The 26,633-nt window shown below is 40.6% G+C and overlaps 1 protein-coding gene across 8 annotated transcripts in view; it reads right to left on the reverse strand.

Moving 5' to 3' along the window:
- The window catches only part of LOC125465085 (cAMP-dependent protein kinase inhibitor alpha-like), a 112,019-nt gene that overhangs the window by 44,291 nt on the left and 41,095 nt on the right, over positions 1-26,633 (reverse strand). The window contains exon 2 of one of the 8 annotated variants that reach the window (XM_048558193.2): positions 1,479-1,691. The exons of the other annotated variants lie outside the window; for them this stretch is intronic. The gene's annotated coding sequence lies outside the window, so the exon portion shown is untranslated. The remainder of the gene's footprint in view (positions 1-1,478; positions 1,692-26,633) is intronic. 8 annotated transcript variants of the gene reach the window in all.

Genomic DNA, 26,633 nt, shown 5'->3' on the forward strand with positions numbered 1-26,633 from the left:
ACACTTAACTATCTATCCCCAACAAATCAGAGCTAACAAAGATGCAGTTCCCAGCTGGGAACTAATTCTGCAGCAAGTAATTGTGAAAAAGATCTTTTAAAAAAAGTCAAAAATTTATAAAGCGTCATTTTGAAAGTGTAGACAAGCAAAAACTTGTCTTTAAAGTGATACTTAGCTATATACAATGTGCAAGACAGGAGGAAGGGCCAGTTTAATTCACCAGAGCCATAAGATGAACACGAGAATCACTTGTTTGCCTACATTGCCCTTCTGAAACTTTCAAAATCAGTGCCCCACAGCAGACTCCCTCTGCGACAATTTAAATGCATACTGAAACATGCAAGTCGAGTATTCAACATTGCAATTCCTACAATCTGTCGATCCTAGTTTCTCATGACGTAAATTTGCTCATTCCTGATGCACTACTTAATTCCATCTATTTGTCAAGAGGATTTAAAATGTGTACAGGTCATGCAAACAAATCCTGAAATCTCAACACCTCAGAACTTACTGAATACATTTTTCGGTGCTAACAATTCTTTAATTTTCCTTTAAGTTTACTGCTAGCTAGATATGCAGAAGGTGACAAAATGAACTATTTTTTTTTCTCTTGGGTACCAGCAGAATTGACATCCTGCAGTAACTATCTAACGAATGCACGATCAGATGTGAAATGTTTGAAGTGAAAACATTCAATACCATAGATCTATAATTAGAAGGCCAGGACAAAAATCAATCAGCTCAGTTGCATTCGGAAATGGGACAAGGCACTAAACAACAAGCATTCAAAAGAAGAGGCAAGTTATTAATGAAATCAAAACATAGAATTGAGTGCATTTCAAAGTTCTGCACTCAATGTGGTTATCAGATTTCCTGGATAGTTTTGGAAAGGTCTGACAGAATATTAAATATTCCAAAATGGGGGTCACAACCCTCTCAGTTTCAGGTGTAAGTTACATATAACTATTAGTTTACAGCAAAGCTGTCTTCACCCTAAATCCATTTTTTCGCTTAACAATTCAAAATTAAACACCCTGCAAACCACACACACAAAAAAAACTATGAGCTTCTGCAGAGTTATAGTATTAACATAATATACTCAATGGCCTCCTCCTGACCTGTACCGATTTTATGAAAATGAGTGAACTTTTTTTGCCCCGAGTAACTAATGATCTTAAAACTACACCTTGCAAATAAAGAAAAATTGTGATTTCTCAATTCAAGCTTCCCACTGGAAACTGCAGTGCCCGAAGGCAATACTTCCTAATCTTTTCTCCACTGGAGCTCCACGGTGGCTTGGAAATAATTAATTGTGTGGTGTGATACCACAACTATGAATTTGGGTTCAAGGTAGTCTGCAAAGGCAAAAAAGGATAGTCAAGAACTGTCTTCAGGATTAGACAGTAGCTTAGATGGCAAAATAACATTTATTATACTTTAATGCAAATATTGTTAAGTAGTAACCAAATAGTCCTTACCTATTTTAACTGTAAGTCAGTCTCGTGCATCTGTGTACACACTCTGGGTGGTCATGAGAGCTAGAGAGACTGGATTATTCTACTTCTACCCATGCTGCTCAATTTCTGCTCAGTGATGTTCAGCTCCATGATACCATTGAAAGGTTGCTCCAGAGTCCCGCAACACTCAGACAGTTCTCACTAAGAAACCAAGAGTGCAAGCAAGGAGGGGACCTGTTGGAAGAGCCAAAACTATTTTTTAAAAAAAGTCAGAGTTTTCCAGGAGTCACTGCTGCCTCAGATCTCACACCCCATGCCGGGCCCACTCTCCTACTTTGGGAAGCCTTGCCCTAAGCAAAAAAAGGGGAAAAATACCAAATGATAACAAAATCAAGGTTTCAAGTTCCACTACAGGACTTGTACACTTCATTTGGACTGATACTTTTGGGTCATACTTGACAGTGTTCACAGTTATAGATACCATTTCCTGGAGGAGATGTTAAAAAAATGAAGCTCTGTCTCTATTCAAAACAATGCAAGACATTCCATGGCAGCTCATTTCAGACAGACATTCTGCAAATATTCTTTCCACACAAAAAAAATTGCATGCAAGGCCTTCTAAGAATGGCAATAAATGTAACTGGCTTTTTAATTCCTTAGAGAGAAAGGGTACAGAAGAAGCTCAGAGCAATGTGAAAAAATTAATTGCTCTTTAACACCATAAACAAAGAATGAAACAGGGCTGGATATATCACATATAATTTTTGCAGTTGGTTATTGCTGTGGTTAGTCACTGATATTCACAGGATGGGGATGATCTTGAGCAACAGAACACAAGTTCATTACACAAGAGAGGCTGGTTACAAAAGAGTGAAACAAACATTTCAATCCGTTCTCTACAGTATCCTTTTTGGAATTTGAAATTTTTATGAACATTTCACTCTTTTCTCAATGCCTCAAGGTTTAGCTTAGCTGGCTCCTCCCAGTTCCTTCATTCTGGGCTGTCGAGACAATTTGAGGATCCCTTTCAGAGTTCCTGGCACAAACTTTGCCATTCTGATAGTCAAAATTTTTTCAGTTCTAACAAGTTCAATATTTCTATCCAAACTCTCTGGCTTGAAGGCTCCACAAATAATAACACTTCAGCCAGGGTGACTGGTGCTTGCTGCCACTGAACTAAAAGTTCAATTCTCCTTTGCAGAGAAACTGCTTTCCCTCTAGAACTGAACTCAAAAAAGTAATGGCTTTCTGATCTGTTAAGATCAGCAGCCAGAAACATTCCATCCATTAACTCAACAAAGGGTCCTTCTACCAGTCTTTTGGCTGATATCATACACCTTGAAATTCATGTGCCTAGGTCTCTGCCTGTCTTGTAAAAGAAATTACCTTAAGATGACAAGGAATATGAAACAGGTGCAAGAGCAAGCAATTTTGGTTCAAGTCTGCCCTACTATTATTTAAAATCATAACTGATCTGCTCTAAGCCTCAGCTCCTCTTCGACATCAGGTCCTCATAGCCCTCAGCTCCTTGATTTTTCAGAAATCTACCTCTTCCTTCAATACTTGCATGGCCGAGCCTCTTAAAATACTCTGTCCCAGAGAATTCCAGACATTCACTGCCCTCTGGGGACAATACATTCCTTCACATCTCAGTTTTAAATGAGCGTCCCCATATTCTGCAACTATGTTCTCTCTCTTGAGTCTCCTTCACTGGAGGAAGGTAGCTTTTCAATATCTATCCTATCCAACACCTTAATCTTGTGTGGCTCAATATAAGCACACCTCAGTTGTCTAAAATTTTAACAGAAAGAATCCCAACCTGTGTCGCCATACTTTTCAATGAGTCTTTCATTCCAGAAACTGGCCTAGTGACTCTTTTGAACCACCTCAAATAGCAGCACACCTTAAAAACTGGAGTAAATCTGCACATGACTCCAACTTCTGCCTTACCAACACAGCTGTACAGTTCTAACAAGGCTTCCATATTATAACCTCCAATCTGAGCAATAAAAGCCAAAAAAAATTCATTGCCACACCTGGATGTCTGTGCTGCATTTGAGAGTGTCTTTAAATAAATCATGTGCTTTCTCATTCTTGCCAAAAAATGCATGACTTCCCAATTGCCTGCATCAAACTCTCCATCTGCCACATTTGCCTATTCACTCAACCTCTCTCTCCATACCCTTGCAGATTCCTTATGTCCTCATCATCTTGAGCCCCATGCCCATTTTTGTATCAACTGCAAATTTGGATACAATACTCTGCAAACCCCCACATCCCCAAGTGGCTAACAGTAAATATAATGGAGGCTCTCAAACTGCTCCTGGTGACACTCTACTAGTTATCTCTTTCCAAGCTGAAAAAACCCAATAATCCTGCTTTTGGTATTAACCAAACCTGAATCCATGCTAAAATATTACCCTAAATGTTGTAAACACCTATATTGCACAATAACTTCTGAGACTCATTGAAAATTTTCTGGAAATCCAAATAGACCACCTCTTCTGGCACCCCTTTAATCAACTCTACTTGCTACATCCTCAGAATTCTTAAATTTGTCAAAAACAAAGTCATGTTGATTTTGTGTTAAACCTAAATGCCCAGCTTTTTCTTCCTCAATGAACTTTATTTTTTAAATAGATCTTCACAGAATTGATGAAAATTTGCCTCCATTTCAACATCCAAATCCCAAAATATATAACAGGCATGTGTATAAAACACACACACCTTTCAACACACACAAGATGCATTCCCCAGCTTCATAAAGGAAAGCTCCCAAATCAAAGTTTTCTTGGACCATGGATATTGGACTGACCCTAAAGCTTTTGACGGGGTCAAGGCAGATGTTTGGGAAGTAGTTCAATGCCACTCCACCCTGCCACATTTGTATCAATGAGTTGCAAAGATAAATATTGACAAAAATCAAAGATATAAGCAGAGTTAGCCAATAGACAGAAATTCAGAAATAAGATGAGCTCTAAATGTACGGCTTAGCATCAGCTTGAATGTGTTCCAGTTAGAATCCATGTGCCACACTAGGTAGAACTATTTGGAACATCCTCGTCAACAATAATTCTCCTGATACTGCAGGATGTACCTCCTTAAAATCAAAGCAGCTCCTAAACAGTGTATTTTAAAATGGAGGGGGAAAGGGAGAGGGAGAGCGAGAGCACAACTTTGCTCCAAGTTCAGAATAGCCACATCATGGAGGAACTCAATTATTTAAACAAGATACAAAATTGATTTAAACAGTGGTTAAAAAATTACATCATATAACTGTGTACACCACACTCAATTATAAGCAACAGCAGAAAATACTGGCTGCATTCAACACTCACTCCAAATAAAACATTACCTTGAGATAGCTCCATTTTAACAAACTCATTGCACTCCCAACAAATTGCACATCTTATACACTGGAGGAAGCCTTCAGGAAAACCTGTCAATCCAAGGCCCCAGACGATCATTCCATATTCGACAGAAATTCACGTGTGTATCCTCAATACTGGTCAACTATATCGATTTCTCCTGATGTGATCTCGTCTAAATTGGGAGAGGCCAAGCGCAGACTGAATGACAGAATCGCAGAGCATGTGCAGTCAGTACGCTCTGATCGACACCACCTTCCAGGCCCCCAGCCGTTTCAACTCCCTTGGCAATATGTCCATCCAGGGCATCCTATGTCACAACGTGGCCACATGAAAATTGGAGGAACACCACCTTGTATTCCGCCTCAGGAGCTTACAGCCCAATGGCCTCAACACAGAATTCACCAGTTCAACATCTCCCCAGCTGCGGCCTTATCCCATGTCCAGCTCTCCCCCACATCCCACCTCCTTGGCCTGACACAACCTGTCCATTATCCTTCTCACCGAGCCACCCAAACCTTTCCACCACCCAGTGCCCTCCCCACCAAATTATTTCTGAGCTCCCTTCACCCTCCCTAGTCCTGATTAAGGGTCCTGACCCAAAACATCAACTTTCCTGCTGTTCCAACGCTGCCTGCTCCACACTGTGGGCCTCCTGCCCCAGCATGTGCAATTCTTGTTATCTCCATTCAGTTTGCACATTTCATAGAACATAACAGCACAGTACAGGCGCTTCGGCCCTCGATGTTGTGCTGACCTGTCATACCGATCTCAAGCCCATCTAACCTACACTATTCCATGTACATCCATATGCTTGGCCAATGACGACTTAAACGTACCTAAAGTTGGCAAATCTACTACCGTTGCAGGCAAAGCGTTCCATTCCCTTACTACTCTCTGAGTAAAGAAACTACCTCTGACATCTGTCCTATATCTTTCACCCTTCAATTTAAAGCTATGCCCCCTCGTGCTCGCCGTCACCATCCTAGGAAAAAGGCTCTCCCTATCCACCCCTCTGATTATTTTATATGTTTCAATTAAGTCGCCTCTCAACCTTCTTTTCTCTAATAAAAACAGCCTCAAGTCCATCAGCCTTTCCTCATAAGACCTTCCCTCCATACCAGGCACCATCCTAGTAAATCTCCTCTGCATCCCTTCCAAAGCTTCGACATCCTTCTTATAATGCGATGACCAGAACTGTACACAATACTCCAACTGCGGCTGCACCAGGGCCTTGTACAGCTTCACCATAACCTCTTGGCTCCAGAACTCAATCCCTCAATTAATAAAAGCTAAAACACTGTATGCCTTCTTAACAGCCCGGTCAACCTGGGTGGCAACTTTCAAGGATCTGTGTACATGGACACAGATCTCTCTGTTCATCTACACTACTAAGAATCTTACCATTAGCCCTGTACTTTGCCTTCTGGTTACTCCTACTAAAGTGCATCACCTCACACTTGTCTGCATTAAACTGCATTTGCCACCTCTCAGCCCAGCTCTGCAGCTTATCTATGTCTCTCTGCAACCTACAGCATCCTTCGTCACTATTCACAACTCTACTGACCTTAGTGTCGTCTGCAAATTTACTAACCCATTCTTCTACGCCCTCATCCAGGTCATTTATAAAAATGACAAACAGCAGTGGACCCAACACCGACCCTTGCGGTACACCACTAGTAACTGGAATCCAAAAAAATTTTCCTCTAAAAGTGTATAGTTGAAGCAGAAGATCAACTTTGATCAATGCAATCTGTTTCTGAAATGAGTCAGAGAGGCTGCAGAATCAGGTAGCTCAAAAGAACATTATCTTAATTTCCATTTGGGTATCCTGTGGCCTCCAGGACGTAACAGAGTTCAATAACTTTGCAGGCTGATTTCATCTTTCCATGTTTTTCTGACCACATACACCTGGTCCTCTCATGACATGGGTTGCTTTTAGTACAACTCACCCATTCTCTCCTACTAGCTCTTAGCATCAGTTTTTCAGCTTTTCTTTTGACCTGGCCTGCTATCAGTAAATCTTGTTTACCTGCCCCTGTCATATCTCTTCAGCAAGTTGAGAAGATTTGTAGCTCAGGTTGAGGTTCTGGATGTGAGTTTGCTCGCTGAGCTGGAAGGTTAGTTTTAGATAAATAGAAAGCGGGACATAACACCAGCGCTTCGTCGGAGGCTCACTGATGATGTTACCTAGAATGGTGACGAAACGTCTGAAAACTAACCTTCCAGCTCAGCGAGCAAACTCACATCATATCTCTTTCTCTGGGCTCCATCTCTCCCCTTCCCCTCCAACTTTGACTTCAGCATAAATACCAATTTTACACCGGTGCCAGACTTCTGCTGGAGAGTCACCAGCCTCAAAACATTAACTTTGCTTTCTTCCCACATGTGCTGCCAAGACCTGCTGAATTTTGCCAGCAAGTTTGCTTTCTTTTCAAATCTCCAGTATGTCATTCTTTACCTATCTGGTCACTTATCTCGTTTGCTGTTTGTGCAATCTTACTGTAAACATACTGCCACGTTTCATTAAATAATTCCAGTCAATATGCATGATGCAATTCCAACAGAACTACATACTATTATGACTGGTCTCAATGGCAACCACAAACACGAGCATTTTACTCCAGTAACAACAAGATATTGCCAAACAGAAAAGACATTCTTCCAACTGTACAAATGAATAAATATGGTACATAAATTTCAGTGGTAGTGTAAGCCAGTCACATAGACAATAAACATCCCAGTGACTGGTGGACCATATCAAACAAAATGCCACTTCATCTGTTTGCAATAGGTAGAGGACTGACCAAATTGAAAGAGTTTGGGCTTGAAAAATTCAGCATTCAAATTAGATGTGATTCCGCAAGCGAACATCATGTACTGTTACTATTTTTATTATCTGAATGAATGATTAGAAGTGCTCTATAAATTAGATAGCAACAAATTTAAGATCACCACCCTGGTTCACAATGCAGCTCTCTTATGATTGTTAAAAGGTATGAATATGCAGGGCTCTGCAAGCAGGTCATATCCAGGTTGTGCACCTTTTGTAGTGAAACAGGGGTGGGGTGGAAAACAACTGTTTATTGTTGCATGTTCCACAGCAACTCCTCAATAAGAGTTGCCATACTTGTTTGAATTTTAAAAAAAATTTGGGGGTGGACTGTTCTCTGGGTCATTCCCCAATGGTGTCATGCTGTCTTGACTAGAATTCACTTGCCTACCAGTCAGCACCTGTTCATAAATTGCTGTTCCCTTGAATGGTTGACATTCTTGCATCAGTCCTGGTGCGCAAAACATAAAAAGCTTTGACAACATCTTTTCAGCAGTACTCACTTCCTGTATTACCAAGCAACTAGATATTATAATTAGCGACTGCACTTTAAAATTGAAGCATGTTTAGAAGTACTGGGGTCACGCAAGGTGATGCAGAAATGTAGGCTTTTTTAAAAAAGCTGTTCACATCAATATGATGTGTCACAAATTTGGCCAAAGAAAATAAAATAGATTTTTTTTGTAGCAGATAAATGATGTTAATATAGCCAGTTAATAGCCATATTGGTTAAAGCCATGTTTTTAAAAGTGCCAATTGACTGACGAGCAATTACCAAAGAGGATATTTTAACCTCAGGTTACATGCAAAAATCAAAATGTTATTGCAAAACTGTGATGCACTGTATTCTGTAACTGGAAACAAAAAAGGTGTTGTAAAATAATGTTTCTTACGACTTTAGGCAGAGTGGAACTTTAGATTATAAACAAAGCTTTGCTATGATTTGACTAAGAAATAAGTGTTTACACATAAATTTAGCAAATCTTGACTATAGATTCCAATCTCTAAATTGCCAAGTTAACTGGGCCGAACATTTGCAGGCTTCTGTGCAGCTACAATCACTCAAATGAGAAAGGTCGAATGACCAGGAATTAAGCTGTTTTTGGTCCCTCTTGGGTCATTCCATGGGCTAACCCGGAACCACATCAAAACATTGACTGAGATCAGGCGAAAGTCAGTCTTGATGTCCAAAATAAAAAAGTGATTATTTTCAAGCAATAAGATTGACTAACACGTTGCACAACCACATCTTTTTATTTTTCCTGTATTTTAGACTGCAGACCAAAATGAGAAGAGAACTATTTTAAAAACCAAAAGGATTATTTAAAATTTACTGCATATTTTTGAAATCAAGTAACCTGAAACTCATTGCAGTTATGTTTAGAGCTGCTGGTTCAAACGATAGTGGAAGATGGCACAGACAAGCTAGAGCCAAGTTTGTGTATAAATGGAGGAGTAGAGGTAGACAAGGTCAGAAGTCACATGATACCAGGTTAATCGACTGTTAAGGACTACAGGTCACGAACCCATTCACATCAAGCTACAACACACATTATGCTGAGCGACTACCTGTCACACCTCTTGCACACTCCTCAATCTCTCACACACCAGTTCTACAGCAAGCGGTGCAAACTAGAAATCAAGATACAGTACACATTGTCAGCTGGTGCTCAGGACACAGTGGACTAGCTATGAGGCAAGGCAACAGAACTATAGCGTTTATGTGGACACCAAAAACTAGCAGTAAATCAAGCCTCCCTTAGTACCATGTGTTGAAACCAGTACCACAGAAATCCATCGTCAACTTGTCTGATCACACCCTCCAACCAGATGGATTATAACCTGGTGTTATGTGACATCTGACTGTATATAAATGGAGATTCAGCTGGCAAAGTGGCTGACTATCTGGTTGCTCAACCACAGACCAGTGCGGAGAGGCCTTCTGCCGCCAATAGCTATGTGATTGTTTCTCAGGTAGCTAAGCAGCTTGATGCTGTATACAACATAAGGTGAACCCATTCAATCCTGACTAGATCACAGACTCTGTTCTCTACAGTAAAAGCCACTTTAAAGACTGAATCACAAAATCTCGACAGCGTGAATGGCCATCAATGGACAGAACCTCTAAACAGCACCATCACCTACCCCATCCCCATAACCCCATATTTACTTGGTCTAATCCACCTCATCTGTACATCCCTGGATACTGTGGACAGTCCGTGCAACCTGCACATCTTTGGAATGTGGAAGGAAACCAGAGCACCTGGTGAAAACCCACACAGTCAGGCCGAATATGCAAACTCCACATAGACAGAGTGTCATCCAAAGCTGGATTCAAACCTGGGTCTCTGGAACTGTGAAACAACGTGCTAACCAAGGAGACACTGTGCCAAAGAGAACCAATTTACTTTTCCTTCAGCAATTACTGTGACCTAGGACTTATAATAATTTAGAGGCCTTTTGCAAGCGAACATAAGCCAGTCACCTCTTGCCTCCTGCAAACAAGTGAAAGTTCCTGGAAATGGAAGACCAAGAAGCAACACAATAAATCATCTCCACAATTCCTGTTCAACAGGGGCTTTCAGATTTTCCACCTGCCCATAACTGGGTCAGGTTCCAGTCTGTATAAGTAAAGGGGAGGTTACAAGGGATTTGAGTTTTTAATACGCCAACTGTTCATAATTGTTTACTAGCAGCTTAAGTCTATTTACCTGTAAGAGTAAGTAATTCGTATTATGTACAGAAACATGGTTTATGCTTTGTAAACTTGGGTCTGAAAAATCAAACAATTATGTATGTTTTTTAAAAAAAAATTGGCAACTTTTTAAAATATAGTCTTTAGCTTTTGACTCCTCCAGGAATAGCAAGGCCTGGCTTCCACTGTGCCATGCCAAAGAGGCATAACCATGTAGCAGAGATAATGAGAACTGCAGATGCTGGAGAATCCAAGATAACAAAGTGTGTCGCTGGATGAACACAGCAGGCAAGCAGCATCATGCATCTTTCTAAAATAAAAACCAAGCCTGATCTTACATTTTCAACACAATTTAAAGCTAGTTTCAATAACCTTTGACCATTTTTACTCAACAACAAATCCTCATGAATGTGTACTACATAATTATTATTCATCATGCCTCTCTTATAAAGCATTTGTATCCCAGCAAGTGAATCTTTGCTGATAAAGTCAAGAACAAGTGCAAAAAATCCAAAAAACAAAACCCCGAAGATAACACAGCCATCTACAGAGATTTGGCACTCTAATGGGGATGCTTCAGTATTGGTGAGGTATTTGCCCTGACTGCTGCTGCTGACATCTTGTGGTATCTTTCACCTCTCCCAGTACACATGGCACACATCACAATGGATATTTTGAGATCGTTCACTACCACCAACGCTCCTTTGTCAACACTATTAAAAGCCTGTCTAGCAGGCCACCACTGAGCTTAAATCAGAGTTGAGAGGGCTTTTCACTCTGATGCAACACCACAATCATTACACTTTAGACATAATGGCTAAGGACACTTGAAAACAGTACAGAATAAATCTGCTCCCTGTGAAAACTTTTGTAATCTCCAGACAGATACGGTAACAATAGATTGAGATTGCATTAACTCCACTCAACATTATCAGCTTTGAAAGAGTTATCGCACACAGCCAGTGAGAATGTTTCATTACTGGATTCTTGCAAAAATCCTCCCAACCATAAACATGCAAATAATCGAAAGACATGTGTTAATGTAAAATAGAGGTCAAAAAAAATTCCAACTTCATGACACTCTCTATCCAAATCATTAACAAACAGAAGGTTGTGAAGACCCTAGAACTGGCTACAACATTAACACCAAATCATGAGGTGCAAGGCATGGCACACAAGTTAACTGAATTTAAATTATTTTGGTAGTTATAAATGGATATTCAGCTGCCAAGAAATTCCAAGTGGATGGAAATCAAATTTAAAATGTAAAGAGATATGGAAGTATATTTAAAAGATAGCAATAAACCACTGCTGTCATTGAAGACCAATGGTCAAGAACAAGATTATGGAGTCAAACTTAAGAACTATCATTGCATTAAAAAGAGTTTTAAATGAGAGCGAGGAACTTCAAGTACTTATAGTAAAGGCAAAGTACTAGAGAAATGAATGGAACTAAAATGTCAACAAATTCCCTAAATTCAGATATCACCCTATTAGTCCACTCTCAATCAGTAAAATAGACAGATAAGGTAATCAAAAGTGCATTCAAACAGCACTTGCTGAGCAAAAAGCTGCTCAGTCTGCTTTCACCTGTGCTACTTAGCTCCCATCATTACAACCTTGGTTCAAACATTGACAAAAACACCATAGTCCAGAAGGTGGAGGTGACAGTGACCACCTATGTCAGTAAGAAGCCATAGCAAAACTGGAATCAATGGGAACTGGGGGGGAAAATTCTCTGCTGGTTGGAGTCAAATTTAGTACAAAAAGACAATGGTTGTCATGTTGGAGGTCAGTCTTCCCAGCACCCACACAACTCTGCAGAAGTTCAAGGGAGTGTCATAGACCCAGCAGCTTCTTCAATGATCTTTTTCCCCTCCATCATAAGGTCAGAAGTAGGATGTTCACTAGTGACGCACAGTGTTCATCACCATTCACAATTCTTCAGATATTGAAGCTGTACATGTCGAAATGCAGCAAGACCTGGATAATATCCATCTTGGGCTCAGAAGCAGAATGTAACATTTGTGTGTTACATGAATACTAGGCAATGGCTATTTCCAACAAGAGACAGACAATCTAACCATCTCCCCTTGGTATTTAATGGTGTTATCATCTTTGAACCTCCCAGTATCAACATCCAGAAACTGATTTAGACTAACCATTTAAATATCGTGCAACAGCAGATCAAAGGCTAACAGTACTATAACAAGTAACTCAGAGCCGGTCTACTATTAACAAGGCATAAGTTAGGAGTGTGACAGAATACTTGCCACTTACCTAAGTGCAGCTCCAAAAGATATTTAGAAACTTGACACCATCCAGGCCAAAACTACCCACTTGACTGTCACCATATCCACTAACACTCGGTTCTTCCATCACTGACACTCAGTGGCAGTGTACCATCTTCTGGGTAAGCTGTAGAAATTCATTAAGGCTCTTTAGACAACACCTTCTAAACTCACTGCCTCTACCATCTAGCAGATGGATGAGAACAAGGGAATACCATCATCTGCAAGTTCCCCTCCAAGCCGCTCACCATCCTGACTGGAAATGTACTGTCATTTCCACATTTTGACTGCCAGGATTTTGACCCATTCTCTCTCTCTCTCTCTCTCTCTCTCATCACTGAGTTGTACTTAACTAAATTAACAGTAGAGATACAAGGCAGAAGATCACCACACCCTACCTATGCATAATCAGGGATGCAAAGCCCACGTTGCCTAAATTCACAAAAACACATTGTATTCCGTTTACAGCTAAGGCCAGAGTTCAGGATTAAGTAAAGCATGCTACACTGTATCGGACTTTTATCTGGTTATTCTACTTTTATGGTACAGCTTTAGAGATTTAAAAACAAGGAACAATAAGTTCTGTCTAATTAATCCAACCTCTGGGCTAGGTGTTTGAAATAGTTAGTCTAAATATAAACATGACAATGATTTGCAATTACAGTCAGCACATGAGTGGGCTGGCCAATTTCTGTTTTTAGGAAATGTGTCAACCTTGTGTTAAATGCATTTGTGGCAGGCTATCATTCTGTTACTGACTTGACCATTGCAGTGTAAGATCATTGTTGATCTTTGAAATTTCAAAAGCAATTGATGTACAAGATCCTTGTTTATCATAATCTTGCAAAATTAGTCAGTTAATAATTCCTACTACTAACATAAATCACCATTTGTTAGTAAATCCACAAAAAGGTTCCTGAAAATGACTTTCTATTGCAAGGCTGAAGAATTTTGAATGGAGTACAATGCACTATTTGCACTATTTTTATTCAGGTAACTTAAAAGCAAAATGCCAAATGTGTCCTTGCAAAGTATAGTAGCAGTTTTCAGCAACACTTCAGAATTTCTCTCAAATACACATCTCATCATTCACAACGTGAAATTCAAGGCTATGGCCCAAGTATGGGAAAATGGGACTAATACATGTAGTACAAACTTGACAGGCCAAAAGGGCTTCTACTGTACTATTTGATTCTATGAACGAAAAAAAATTTGATTTGACTGTAACAGGCATCAAGTGGCACAGTGGCTCAACAGTTAGCACAGCTGCCTTACAGCACCAGGGACCCGGGTTTGATTCCACCCTCAGGCGACTGTGTGTGGAGTTTGCACATCCTCCCTGTGTCTGCGTGGGTTTCCTCCAGGTGCTCTGCTTTCCTACCATAGTCCAAAGATGTGCAGGCTAGGTAGATAGGCCATGCCAAGCCAAATTGACCATAGTGTTCAGGGATGTGTAGATTAGGGGGATAGGGTCTGGGTGGGATGCTCTGAGCATCTCTGTGGACTTGTTGGGCCAAAGGACCTGTTTCTATACTGTAGGGATTCTATGATGTAGAACTTACTGCCAATTTATCATAGAATCCCTCATGTGGAAACAGGCCCTTTGGGCCCCAATCGAGTCCACAGCGACCTTCCAAAAGGGGGTCCTACACCCCTGCCTCATTCCTGTAACCCTGCATTTCCACAGATAATCCACCTAGACACTGTGGGATATTTAGCGTGGCCAATCCACCTAACCTGCACATCTTTGGACTGTGGGAGGAAACCCACACAGACATGGGGAGGATTGCAAACTCCATTCAGTTGCCGGAGGGTGGAATCAAACCCAGGCCCCCGGCCACCATTATGCTACAGTAGGGGTCCTTCTATGACTGGAGATGAAGCATGTTTTTGATTCAAAGTAGAAAATAAAGAGTTTAACTCAAATTGTGTTGTTTGAACTTGATGTCATGAACCTGAAAACTTATTGTATTGCATTGCTTCACTTTTCTTTGGTAAGCATTAGCCTAACAGCTGTACAGAATGTTTAAAAAGCAAAGCAGAGAGAACCTTTTGGATCGTGATATAGCCACAAAGGAATAGCTCAAGAAGAGTCAGTCATTTTTACAAAACAGAATCCTATAAGTTTCTTGGTAATTTTCATTTGAAATTTTCATGTTGTCCCCAAAGCCATTCTCTTAAAAAGGAGGACACCTGAAGAGATCTTTTCATCTGGCACGTGTCAGCCATGGTTCCTTGACAGCACTATTGCCTTCAGGTTTACACGCCGTAAGTGATGCAAACTCATTTGCTGTCGGTGACATGTTAGACTGCACCATTCTCCACATTCTCTTCCCCACTGCCACCAAGCTGGGGAAACTGCTCTCACCTGGGTCCAGTCTCATACCTAGTTTTACAATCATTCCTATAGTAGCTCATCTTCCTGCTCCATTAACTCTAGCATCTCCCAAGTGATGTTTGAGAGCTTCTCAAAAATGTTGTACAAAGCCAACACAAACTCCACACTCGGTAAACTTCCAAAAAAGTGCACTGCTCCAATGATGGCCTTTTGACCTTTAAAAAAAAAGCTATTACATTCTGCCTTTTAAAGCTTTGACAAAATCGACAGTATCAAGCTGCTTTTACATCTCATCTCTCAATCTTTCTATGCCAAAAAGGCACGTAATTGCTTCTTTTAACCCACTGATACAATTCACTTCAATGTATTACCTTATTAGATGTTCCAGTGCCAATGGAACGTAATTTGAACTTAAGTTCCTTCAAGATGATACAGAACTGAATTCAAATGTCTGTGGTGATCACTGCTTGTTATTTTGTCCTTTTAGCAATCCATGCATTGTTCAGTTATACAAGTTATTTCATACCATCTTGCAATCCTTATTACTAAGCAATGATATTCAGGACTGATCAAATGAGGAGTATAATTAGCCTTCTGTCCTGCACCCCCACTTCCTGAGGATTTAACTCAAGCCAATCAAGTTTAACATTTGCAATCGTTCAGGTTCTTTCCTATGAACATATTTCTGTGTGTATTAAATATGCAGTACTAAGTGCAGAAAATAAGACAATAAAGGATATGAAAAAAAGAGTGCAGTCAACATGCCCATTTGCTGACCAAAAATGAAATGCTGATAGTGACTGAACCTGTCCCTTCCACTGGTTCACCTATGAAGCAGTGAGGAGCGGTCCGACATGGTCTAGAAGTTCTCAAGTGTTGTTATCCCTACTGGCTTGTGAAAAGGGAGGGCAAGACTGTTCGCAGCTATTCCTGGTCAATTGCAGAAGGTAATAATGTGAGGCGTATTTTGTGGTTCCGACTATTGACATTGGTGGCAGTACTGTGCCTTAACGATACAATCTTCTTTTCTATGTTCCATCCAGGCCTGTTGAGCTAACAGTAGCATGTAAAAGAATAGAGAAAGTCTTAAGTGGAGGAAATTGTCTTGATAACAAGAGGTAATCTACTACATATTAACAATAGTTACAATTTACTTTAGCTGGTTTGTCTTCATAGTTTTGTCTATCAGACACCAGGAATGACACTGACCCTATCAGGATCCAGAGCTCAACTTGTTGATTCTCTACTGAAAACTGCATGACATAACAGCTTGGTAATGTCATCTCCAACATTAACTCTTTCAGAGCCATTACCTCACAACAGAGAGCACACATTTCAAAGTGCGCTGCTAGATGGAGGATGGCAGCTGGAGAAGCATTAAAACTGAGCATTTAATTTTGAAACTACCACTTTTGTGGATTGGACTCTACACTTTTCCAACTGACTCAAAATTACCCACTCTGTTGCAGGCCTGGGGGGGATAAAAAGCAACACTTCAAAAAATTAATTCATTGGCTATAAAGCAGTTTTCAGACAAAAATGAAAAAAAGAAATTCATGAACACAACAATTTCTTTCACTATTCTAAAAGTGAGAGGCTGGATGAACACAGCAGGCCAAGCAGCATCTCAGGAACACAAAAGCTGACGTTTCAGGACTAGACCCTTCATCATCTGTCTGATGAAGGGTCTAGGCCCGAAACGTCAGCTTTTGTGCTCCTAGGATGCTGCTTGGCCTGCTGTGTTCATCCAGCTTCACACTTTGTTATCTTGGATTCTCCAGCATCTGCAGTTCCCACTATGTCTGATACAATTTCTTTCACTACCCAGGTTTATTTTTACAGGGGGTGGGGGGGGGGGGCAGTGGTGATCATAGGGAGGAGTTCAGAGACAAATTTGGGTCTTATTTTTTCAAGGAAGTTGCTACAATTGTTTTTTTCCAATTTATGTATTTTGATCAACCAAATCTCAGGATAATTTCTTAAAGTTGGAAAGGTTCCCTTCAGTTATTTGGTACTTGTAAATGAGCATTTATTTTACATAGGTTCACTTCATTTTAAGTAAAGGGAATTGGCAAAATCTCCACTACTTCAAGTACACCATCTCTGCAAAAATCAGTCCACAATACAGTAACACAGAAATTAGCTTTTTCCAATCTAAACCATAGCCAGTTCTTCGGAGAGCATTTACTGCGGGCTACCACTCAGTTGAGAAACCATTGCTACTCACTTGCTTAATGCGGTAGCACAATTAAGATTAGAGTAGAAATAGAAGGCTGAATCATGAAAAGAATGCGACTGCATGAAATAATCCTTTATTGCAGACAAGTACAGTATCAGTTTATGTAATCCCCATCTCTTATTTCCAATACTGATAATTATTTCATGGGGGGGGGCGGGGAAGTCATATACTTGCTAAGGGGGAATCTGGTTTGAGTTGCTACAAGGTCATTTAAAGGACAAAGTCCTTGGAGAGAAAAAAACAAAAAAGGGGTCTTTGTTGACCGACAATGATAACAACTACTGCAGTCCATCCAGAAATATCTGAATCTTTGATAAGTTAGCTGTTGGAATGCTGTAACTGAAAGCTTTTTATAAACAATTTATTCATGTGATGTCAACATCACAACTGCTGTATTTATTGCCCATCTTGAATTTCCTGCAAGAACCTGCAGTCCACATGATGTTTGTCTCTGTGGCCACATTCCGGAGGCTCAAGGCCACATAAACAAGAAACACAAAGATAGCAATGTGTTCTTGGATTTCATTTACAAAAGACATCTCGTTCACTACCACAGTCTGTTAGTTTCACAGTTACCATTAATGACGAGTTGTTCCCCCCCCCGAATTCTTTTAATTTGTTGACTTTCTATTCCCCTAGCCTCTGTGCTGGGAAATCATGTCTGCCAATCACTAATCCAGGTATATGGATTACTTACAGAGTGACATAGTTGTTACTGTGACTGCAAACATTGGGAGAAGACAGGCTGGAGAATTGTTTCTCCTTGTCCTGCACACAAGACATAAAAACCACTTTGAATGGATATTGCACAGGAACTGCATTAGGCTAAGCTGAAATGCTGTCTGATGTCAATTAACATGCCAATAACTAACTTGTGTAGGTGACTATGCAAGTAAGCAATGTGCATTTAAGTACCACAGAGCTAGAACTGTTTATAATCTATCAAAATTCATCACTTATGTGCAAGTAGAGGCGGGGGGGGGGGGGAGTTGGGGATAGATTTTCTTTCTGGCAGAAGACCTTACCACTAATTATAGTTAACTTGCCCACTGAAATCCAAACTTTTATCTCAATTTTACCAAGCACGAGGTGAAAACCCAAGAGTAAGCAATTTAGTGCCTAGGATACTGACTCCAATATACTCTAAGATGTGTTTCCTGTGGTTAATTTGGCAAGCACAATATTTTGTAGAAAAAGGTTCTAGGCACCACTGATTCAGTATATTAAGTGGTACTACTGCTTGAAAAAAGTGTGTCTTTTTGGGGTCACGAACCAAATTTTTTGGGGTATTTTTAAAGGTCACAGATAAGGAAGCATCAAGAAGGGGCAAATATATTAGTTTACTGATTCTATTATAAACTGTTCGCAAGAAGTTAAATGGGTGGGAAAGGCAAACAGGTCAGCACTGGGTGAAAGTCTGCAACATTAAAAGACAAGGAACATAACTGAAGCTCAGCGGATAGCACTACCACCACTGACTGAAGGAGCTAGACTTCAAACCTCATCCAGAGTCATAATTCAAGACTCTATACAATATTTAAAAGGCATCCAGATAGGTACGTGAATAGGAAGGGTTTAGAGGGATATGGGCCAAATGCTGGCAAATGGAACTAGATTAATTTGGGATATCTGGTCCCACTCATCCATGCACCAAAGGATCTGATTCTGTGCTGTACATCTCTATGACATTAACTGAAGAAGTGGTGACAGCAGCAACCTACAGGGGACATAAGTTCATTGTATATACATTTTCACCTGCGGTGAGCAATAGCAAAGAGACTGTCAAGACATGGGAGGGGGCAGGAGGAAATGACAGCTGGTTTGAGTTGCCACATGGCTTATGGCTTGGGGCTCCATTCTGTTCATTGAAGAGCTGGTTGTCTTCCGGTAATTTGTGATCTGGAATGGATTCCCCATACCCAATAGGAATTGCTGTTTGAATCCAGTGGGCTTCTGCAATCCTTTATCTGCACTACTGCACATAAAACTGCTCAAAGTACATCTCTCCCTTGTACCAATTATTCCATTCTGTCTTTGCTTCTTCCACCTGACTGATGACTGTTACGTCATGCTATATTTAAACAGTCTTATCATCATTCCAATTCTCATTATACTACAGTACAAAAGTTGCAACAGGAGGCTTCAAAACAGCTGAATATTTTTGCACCGCTCTGTACAAAAATCAAGAACAAAATTCAAATTCAACACAGAATTGTCATCCCGTTACCAAAGTACCAGAGCTATACTTCCGATGCTATCCATTTAGCTAACAATGAAGGATTTCACAGTGAGTTACCCACACTCATGTTAGTACAAATTTACAATGTTGCTGCAGCTTGTGCACTGCGAAATAATTATCTGAGATTCATCCTCAGTCTATCAAAATTTAATAGCAAACAAACAAATCCAAAAAAAACAAACAGAAGTAGATTTTATTAAGTGGCTTCTTTGAGGAAGTGACAAAGTTGATAGATTAGGGCAGGGCTGCAGATGTCACATACATGGACTTCAGTAAGGTGTTTGATAAGGTTCCCCATTGTAGGCTGATGGAGAAACTGAAGTCGCATGGGGTCCAGGGTGCACTAGTTAGATGGACAAAGAACTGGCTGGGCAACAGGAGACAGTTGTAGTGGAAGGGAGTTTCTCAAAATGGATAACTGTGACCAGTGGTGTTCCACAGGGATCCGTGTTGGCACCACTGCTGTTTGTGATATGCATAAATGACCTGGACAAAAGTATAGATGGTCTGATTACCTAGTTTGCAAATGACACTAACATTGGTGAAGTAGTAGATAGTGAAGGGGACCATCTGAGAATGCAGTAGAATATAGATAGATTGGAGAGTTGGGCGGAGAAAATGGCAGAGGGAGTTCAATCCAGGCAAACGTGAGGTGATGCATTTTGGAAGATCCGATCCTATTCAAGAGTGAACTGTCCATTTACTGTATAAGTCCTGGGGAAAATTGATGCAGAGAGATCTGTGTGTCCAGGTCCATTGTACCCCAAAGGCGGCAACACAGGTCGACAGAGTGATCAAGGAGGCGTACAGCATGCTTTCATTCATCAGATGGGGCACTGAGTACAAGAGTTGGCAGGTCATGTTAGTTATATAGGAGATAACAAGGTGCAGAGCTGGATGAACACAGCAGGCCAAACAGCATGCCAAACAGCATCAGTGGAGCAGGAAAGCTGACATTTCCAGCCTAGACCCTTCTACACCTTGTTACCTCAGATTCACCAGCATCTGCAGTTCCTACTATCTCTGAAACAGTTGTTTCGGCCTTTGGTTTGACCACATTTGGAATACTGTGTACAGTTCTGGTCGCCACATTACCAAAAAGGATGTGGATGCTTTGGAGGGTGCAGAGGAGGTTCACCAGGATATTGCCTGGTATGGAGGGTGCCAACTATGAAGAGAGGTTGAGTAGATTAGGGTTATTTACATTAGAAAGACAGAGGTTTGGGATGGGGTGGGGGAGTGGTGGTGGAGAAACCTGACAGGTTGGATTGCAAGAAGCTTTTTGCCAGCAGAGGTGGTAGAGGGGGCACAATAGCGTCATTTAAGATGTATCTAGACAGCTACATAAATGGGCAGGGAGCAGAGGGATACAGATCCTTGGAAAATAGGCAACAGGTTTAGATAGAGGATCTGGATCAGTGCAGACTTGGAGGGCTGAAGGGCCTGTTCCTGTGCTGTAATTTTTGTTCTACTCATCAGGCACAAGCAATATTTTAGTAACACCACCATACAAAGAAGACTGCATTAATTAACAGCATTAAATTATTCATTCATGGGATGAGGGTATTGCTGGCTAGGCCAGCATTTATTGCCCATCCCTAATCAAGTCAACTACACTGCGGTGGGTCTGGAGTCACATGTGGGGTGGACCGGGTAAGGATGACAGTTTTCTTCCCCAAAAGGATATTAAATGAACCAGATGAGTTTTTCTAACAATTGAACAATGGATTCATGGTCATCATTAGACTCTTAATTCCAGGTACTTTTACTGAATTCATATTCTGCCAGCTGCCATGGCACAATTCGAACCCAGGTCCTCAGAACGTTATCTGGGTCTATGGATTAACAGTTCAGCGATAATAGAATTAGGCCATTGCCTCCACTTTTCAGGAGGGGGTACACATGTGGTATGATTGCTTACCTGGAGGATAAAATGCAACATGGACTGGTTGTGCCAAAACGGTCCATTTCAACGGTGCAATTCTAAGGGGGACTCTTCACATTACTCATTTCAGACAATTAAATTCAACTGTTCCAGTTAATTAATCAAGATTTTCCCCCATATAAATCTGCTTTCCAAATGTTTAATACATTTAATACCCAATTCTCAACAGCTGAGTCATTTTAGTGGCTATTTTTAAAACATGCAACTCAGGGGTTCTGTTTTAATCATCACTCAACCTTAAGTAGACATATCTTATTAAACCTAAATACGGTACATTAAAAAGGATCAAGGATTACAATCAAGGTGAAGGAATATAATCTGAGATTCAGGCAGAAGAGATATTGATAATGAAGTGTGAAGCTGGATGAACACAGCCGGCCAAGCAGCATCTCAGAAGCACAAAAAGCTGACGTTTTGGGCCTAGACCCTTCATCAGAGATGGGGATGGGGTGAGGGTTCTGGAATAAATAGGGAGAGAGGGGGAGGCGGACCGAAGATGGAGAGAAAAGAAGATGGTTGGAGAGGAGAATATAGGTGGGGAAGTGGGGAGGGGATAGGTCAGTCCAGGGAAGACGGACAGGTCAAGGAGGTGGGATAAGGTGGTAGGTAGGAAATGGAGGTGCAGCTTGAGGTGGGAGGAAGGGATGGGTGAGAGGAAGAACAGGTTAGGAAGGCAGAGACAGGCTGGGCTGGTTTTGGGATGCGGTGGGGGGAAGGGGAGATTTATAACATCTCCAGAGCAGGTTGAGCCTGAACCTTGGTATCCTGGCTCTAAATCTCTAAATTATCCCATGAATGAATAATTTAATGCTGTTAATTAATGCAGTCTTCTTTGTATGGTGGTGTTACTAAAATATTGCTTGTGGCTGATGAGTAGAACAAAAGTTACAGCACAGGAACAGGCCCTTCAGCCCTCCAAGTCCACATTGATACCATTGGGCTGCAGGGTTCCCAGGCGGAATATGAGTTGCTGTTCCTGCAAGCTTCGGGTGGCATCATTGTGGCACTGCAGGAGGCCCATGATGGACATGTCATCTAAAGAATGGGAGGGGGAGTGGAAATGGTTCGCAACTGGGAGGTGCAGTTGTTTATTGCGAACCGAGCGGAGGTGTTCTGCAACGCAGTCCCCAAGCCTCCGCTTGGTTTCCCCAATGTACAGGAAGCCACACCAGGTACAATGGATACAGTATACCACATTGGCAGATGTGCAGGTGAACCTCTGCTTAATATGGAAAGTCATTGATGCAGGTTATTCACCATGCCATTTCATAACTAATTGGCAAGCAAAGCAAAACAGAAATTTACTTTTTCTTAAAGATGTAATTCTGTGTCTCGGCTGTCTCTCATTCACAACAATTTACAAAATGAACAAGCCCTTTACTTGGCCTACATTGCCAGCTTTCAATAACAGCTTTACAATTTTCTAACTAACTGGTGTAGATAATTTCTAATCAGCTTGTTCAGAGATGTAATGACATCTCCGGAGCAGGTTGAGCCTGAACCTTGGTATCCTGGCTCTGAAGTAGGGGCACTACCACTATGCCACAACAGGACCCTGAATTGGTGTAGATTTGTTCTCAGAACTCCAAGTGGCTAACTTTTGAACAGACTCATTTATATTAAGAGTGCAGTAACGAGGACAGTTTCACCATCTGCACATGAAGTGTTTTGCTCAGGGAGGAGCAGTACATTAAATCTAATAAGTCAACCAGGCCTACGTGTTGAAAATAACCATGTTGCTTCTTGGGGCATTTTGCAAATTTGATGTGGGTATTTGCCAGCATAAAACAAATCTGCTACAATTAACTGGAGTGTGACAAAAAAAAAACTTCTCAAAGCACAATTTGCAATACAACTTGAACAGTAGATGCTGGAGGGAAATAGCACGGAAATACTTTGTTTTAATGCAACATTATGGTAAATTTCAGTAGAAGCTTCAGATTTATCTGTCCACTTTGGCTGGGGGTGGGGGAAGATTCCCAATGACTCTTCAAGCGTGATTGCTGTACATCAGATAACATTCTGTTCATTAAAGCCATGTCATTAACCATAAATTAATACATATTTAATTAACTTAATGCTGTGCAAAAAAGCCAATAATGTTTCCTACACAAAACCAAGTTCGTAAAGCAAGTAGGAATGTGAAAATAGGACAAAAATATTGTGAAATCAATTGTCAAAAACAGCAAGTGAAATAAATACATAGTAATGCAACCAAGATCCTTACATTGTAGGGAACACATCTCTTTGCACAGAAATAAAGACAAAATTATGGTTATAAGAGAAAGTGAACGTTCATCCAACAAAACCCGACCACTCCTAATCACTCCAATGAGATACCCTTGCTTCAATTCAATTTAATCTACCAATTAGTAACACCAAGAGCATGATTCCAGGTACTTGCATTTTCCCGGGCAATGGGCATGAATGTTTTTTTTACCTCAAGTGAGAACTGTGTTACAGTGCAAAGCCAGCAATTTTTCAATGCATCTGAGCTGGTCATGAACTCAGCTACTGAAGAGAACCAATGTTTGTCTTAGACACTATGTAAGAATCTCCCCAAAACTCCATGATCACAGCTCAGCCATGGTCAATGATTTCTAAAAATGCTTCACTTTCATCTGTACAGTTAGAATTCAATATATGACAGTCTAAAGTTGTTGATCTTCTGTAAACTGGAATATAGAGGTTTAGTGATATATGGTCAGCTCCAAAAATATCTATTTTATTTTGTAGGATCTGAGACTCTAGGTGCAAAACTATTTAAATATTATTTCACATCACTGCATGCCATTTGTGTTTCGTAACAGTACAGTATAACACTGTGAAATGAGAGAAATGCCTATTTGCAAGCTCACCATGTTCTAAACAGCCTAAACACCACCTTGGATTTATAAATAGTTGATGATCTCTCTATCAAGTGATAACACTATAATTGTATGACACTTAATCTGTTATCATGAGAAGCAAGACTATAATTTAGTTCAGTATTGAGTATTTTTGAACAGCATTATTAACATGTAATGTTGTACACAACAATCGTGTATTCTTTCACCTCCAACTCTACTCACTATAGAAGTCACACAGTGCCATATAGAAGAGGGAGGGAGATGTTCATTGCTCCTTGGCTGTAGCCAATTCCAGTTGTGAGATCAGCCCACACTCAGTTCATTCGCAACTGGCTTTTACAGATACTTACCAGTTTATACTCACTTATGTTCCCCTCTCTCCCACTGCCCAGCAAGAACACTGTGCTCGTCTCTTTCACGAGACAATCAAGAAAATGACAAAGCTTGTAGATGAAGTCAAAGCATACATTTGTCTCCTAATCAGCAACAATTTCAAATCACACGCCGTCACCTATCCTATTCCATTGCAGCAGTATCCTTTCCGAAAATAGCCGCAGAGCTTTGATAACCATCTTCTTGTGTCATATAGTTTTTAAACACAGGAGGGTGCCTTTTGGCCTGTTGTGTTGTGCCAACACTTTTGAAGAGCTTCCCTGTTGCTCACTCTCAGGATTTTCTCTTCAAATATTTATATGCTGCCTTTTTAAACATCTGTTTCAACCACTGTTCAGCACTCAATGTCTAAACAGCACTAAGTTTTAAAACAAATTCTGACTTTCTGACCTTTTGGTGATGCTGTTTGAGTTATGCCATTTCACAAAGAGTATAAATAGCTTTTCTGTTTCTGATTTATTTTGAAAATCCTTAGAATTTGAACAGCTCTAATCAGATATCCATTCAAAGTGCAACGCGTCAACCAAAAGAACCCAAGTTAATTTAGCTTTATAAAGTGGAATTTGCATACTCTTGCTTTCATCTTGCTCAGTTTCAGATTCAAATTATTTTAGGGACGATACAAAAAAATTCAGTACACTATTAGTTTGCTCTTTCCTCTCCCACACCAATCCGTTTGAGGGACTCTGATGTCAATCTGCATCCAAAAATTTAAGAGTAGCAGCAGAACAGCAATTTAACAGCTGATCTGTACTAGTCCCACTCGGTAGACAAGGCAATATTGAAGCAGCCAAGTACATATTGAAGTTTCATACTGCTTCAATCATTTTTAAAGTTAGACTGAGAGGCTAGTGCTCTTTCTCTCCCTCCCAAAAGGCACCCAGATCAAAATTCAACTCCTTGCTAACCCCCTCAAAACAAACTGTTTCAATATTCAAGTCTGAATTAAATTAAAAACTTCACATCGCAACTTACGCAGTTATTTTTGTTTAAAAAGTGCAAAATTTAAGTTATGAAAAAATGCAAGCCACATTTGATGTCTTGCTACAGATTTTTCAAATACCCCGCAGTCAGATAGCCAGCAGCAAAAATAGCCAGGAGACAGTTAAAAGTGACAATCAAGCAAGCACGCTGGGAACTTTGGTCAAGCTAGTTTAAATTCCGACCTGGGTTAAAACTGCAGCCAGGGCATGTGACTTGGGCTGTAAACAGTAACCTGCAGTTTTGTGTTGGCCAAATAAGCGAGGTGTCATGATGGTCTACGAAACACATTGGCATCACTATGACTTTATGTGGAGTGTGGCATGTGACTGTTGATGACTTGGTTAAACATTTGGGAGTTGTTTTAAGAGTAAACTCCATGGTGGTGGTGGGGGGGTGGGGGGAAAATCAAACATTGATGATTAGGTTCGGTCAATTCATTGGCTAAGTACGAGAGTAGCTTATGGAAAGTGAGCATGCTTGAGACCAGTTACTAACACCAAGGATTTTTCCAGGAATGAGCAGAAACCAACATTTGAGAAGCGCATACCCTGAAGTTATCTTTGAAGACAAAAAGCCAAGAGGCAAAATCTATGCCGAGAGCAGAAGTTGGCCATTTTGCTCAAAGCAGGGTAATATTTGTTTCAAGCTAAAGCTCAGGGTTTGATGTGAATTAAGTCAAGTCAAGTGAAGTGAGTTTAAGTTAAATGAAGAAAGAAGTAATGTTGCGAAGGGAGCACGGTGGCTCAGTGGTTATTGGCATCTAAAAGACTTAAATAAAAGGGGCTGTTTAATCAAAATCCGAGTTGACTCCCTATCTCAAAACTAGTCTTCTCAAAACTCGCTGACTCCCTGTCTTTTGTCTGTAACAAAAAGGGCAAGAACACCAGGCTGAAGTATTCTTTTGGGTAACAATCCTCCAACTACCTTCTCAAATTGTAAAGACAGACTGAGATTTCCAAGTTACAGCAGATATCAACAGTTCATCATGGTAATGACACCAGC

This window comes from Stegostoma tigrinum, chromosome 24, assembly GCF_030684315.1.
Source record: "Stegostoma tigrinum isolate sSteTig4 chromosome 24, sSteTig4.hap1, whole genome shotgun sequence".
NCBI classification, from domain to species: domain Eukaryota; kingdom Metazoa; phylum Chordata; class Chondrichthyes; order Orectolobiformes; family Stegostomatidae; genus Stegostoma; species Stegostoma tigrinum.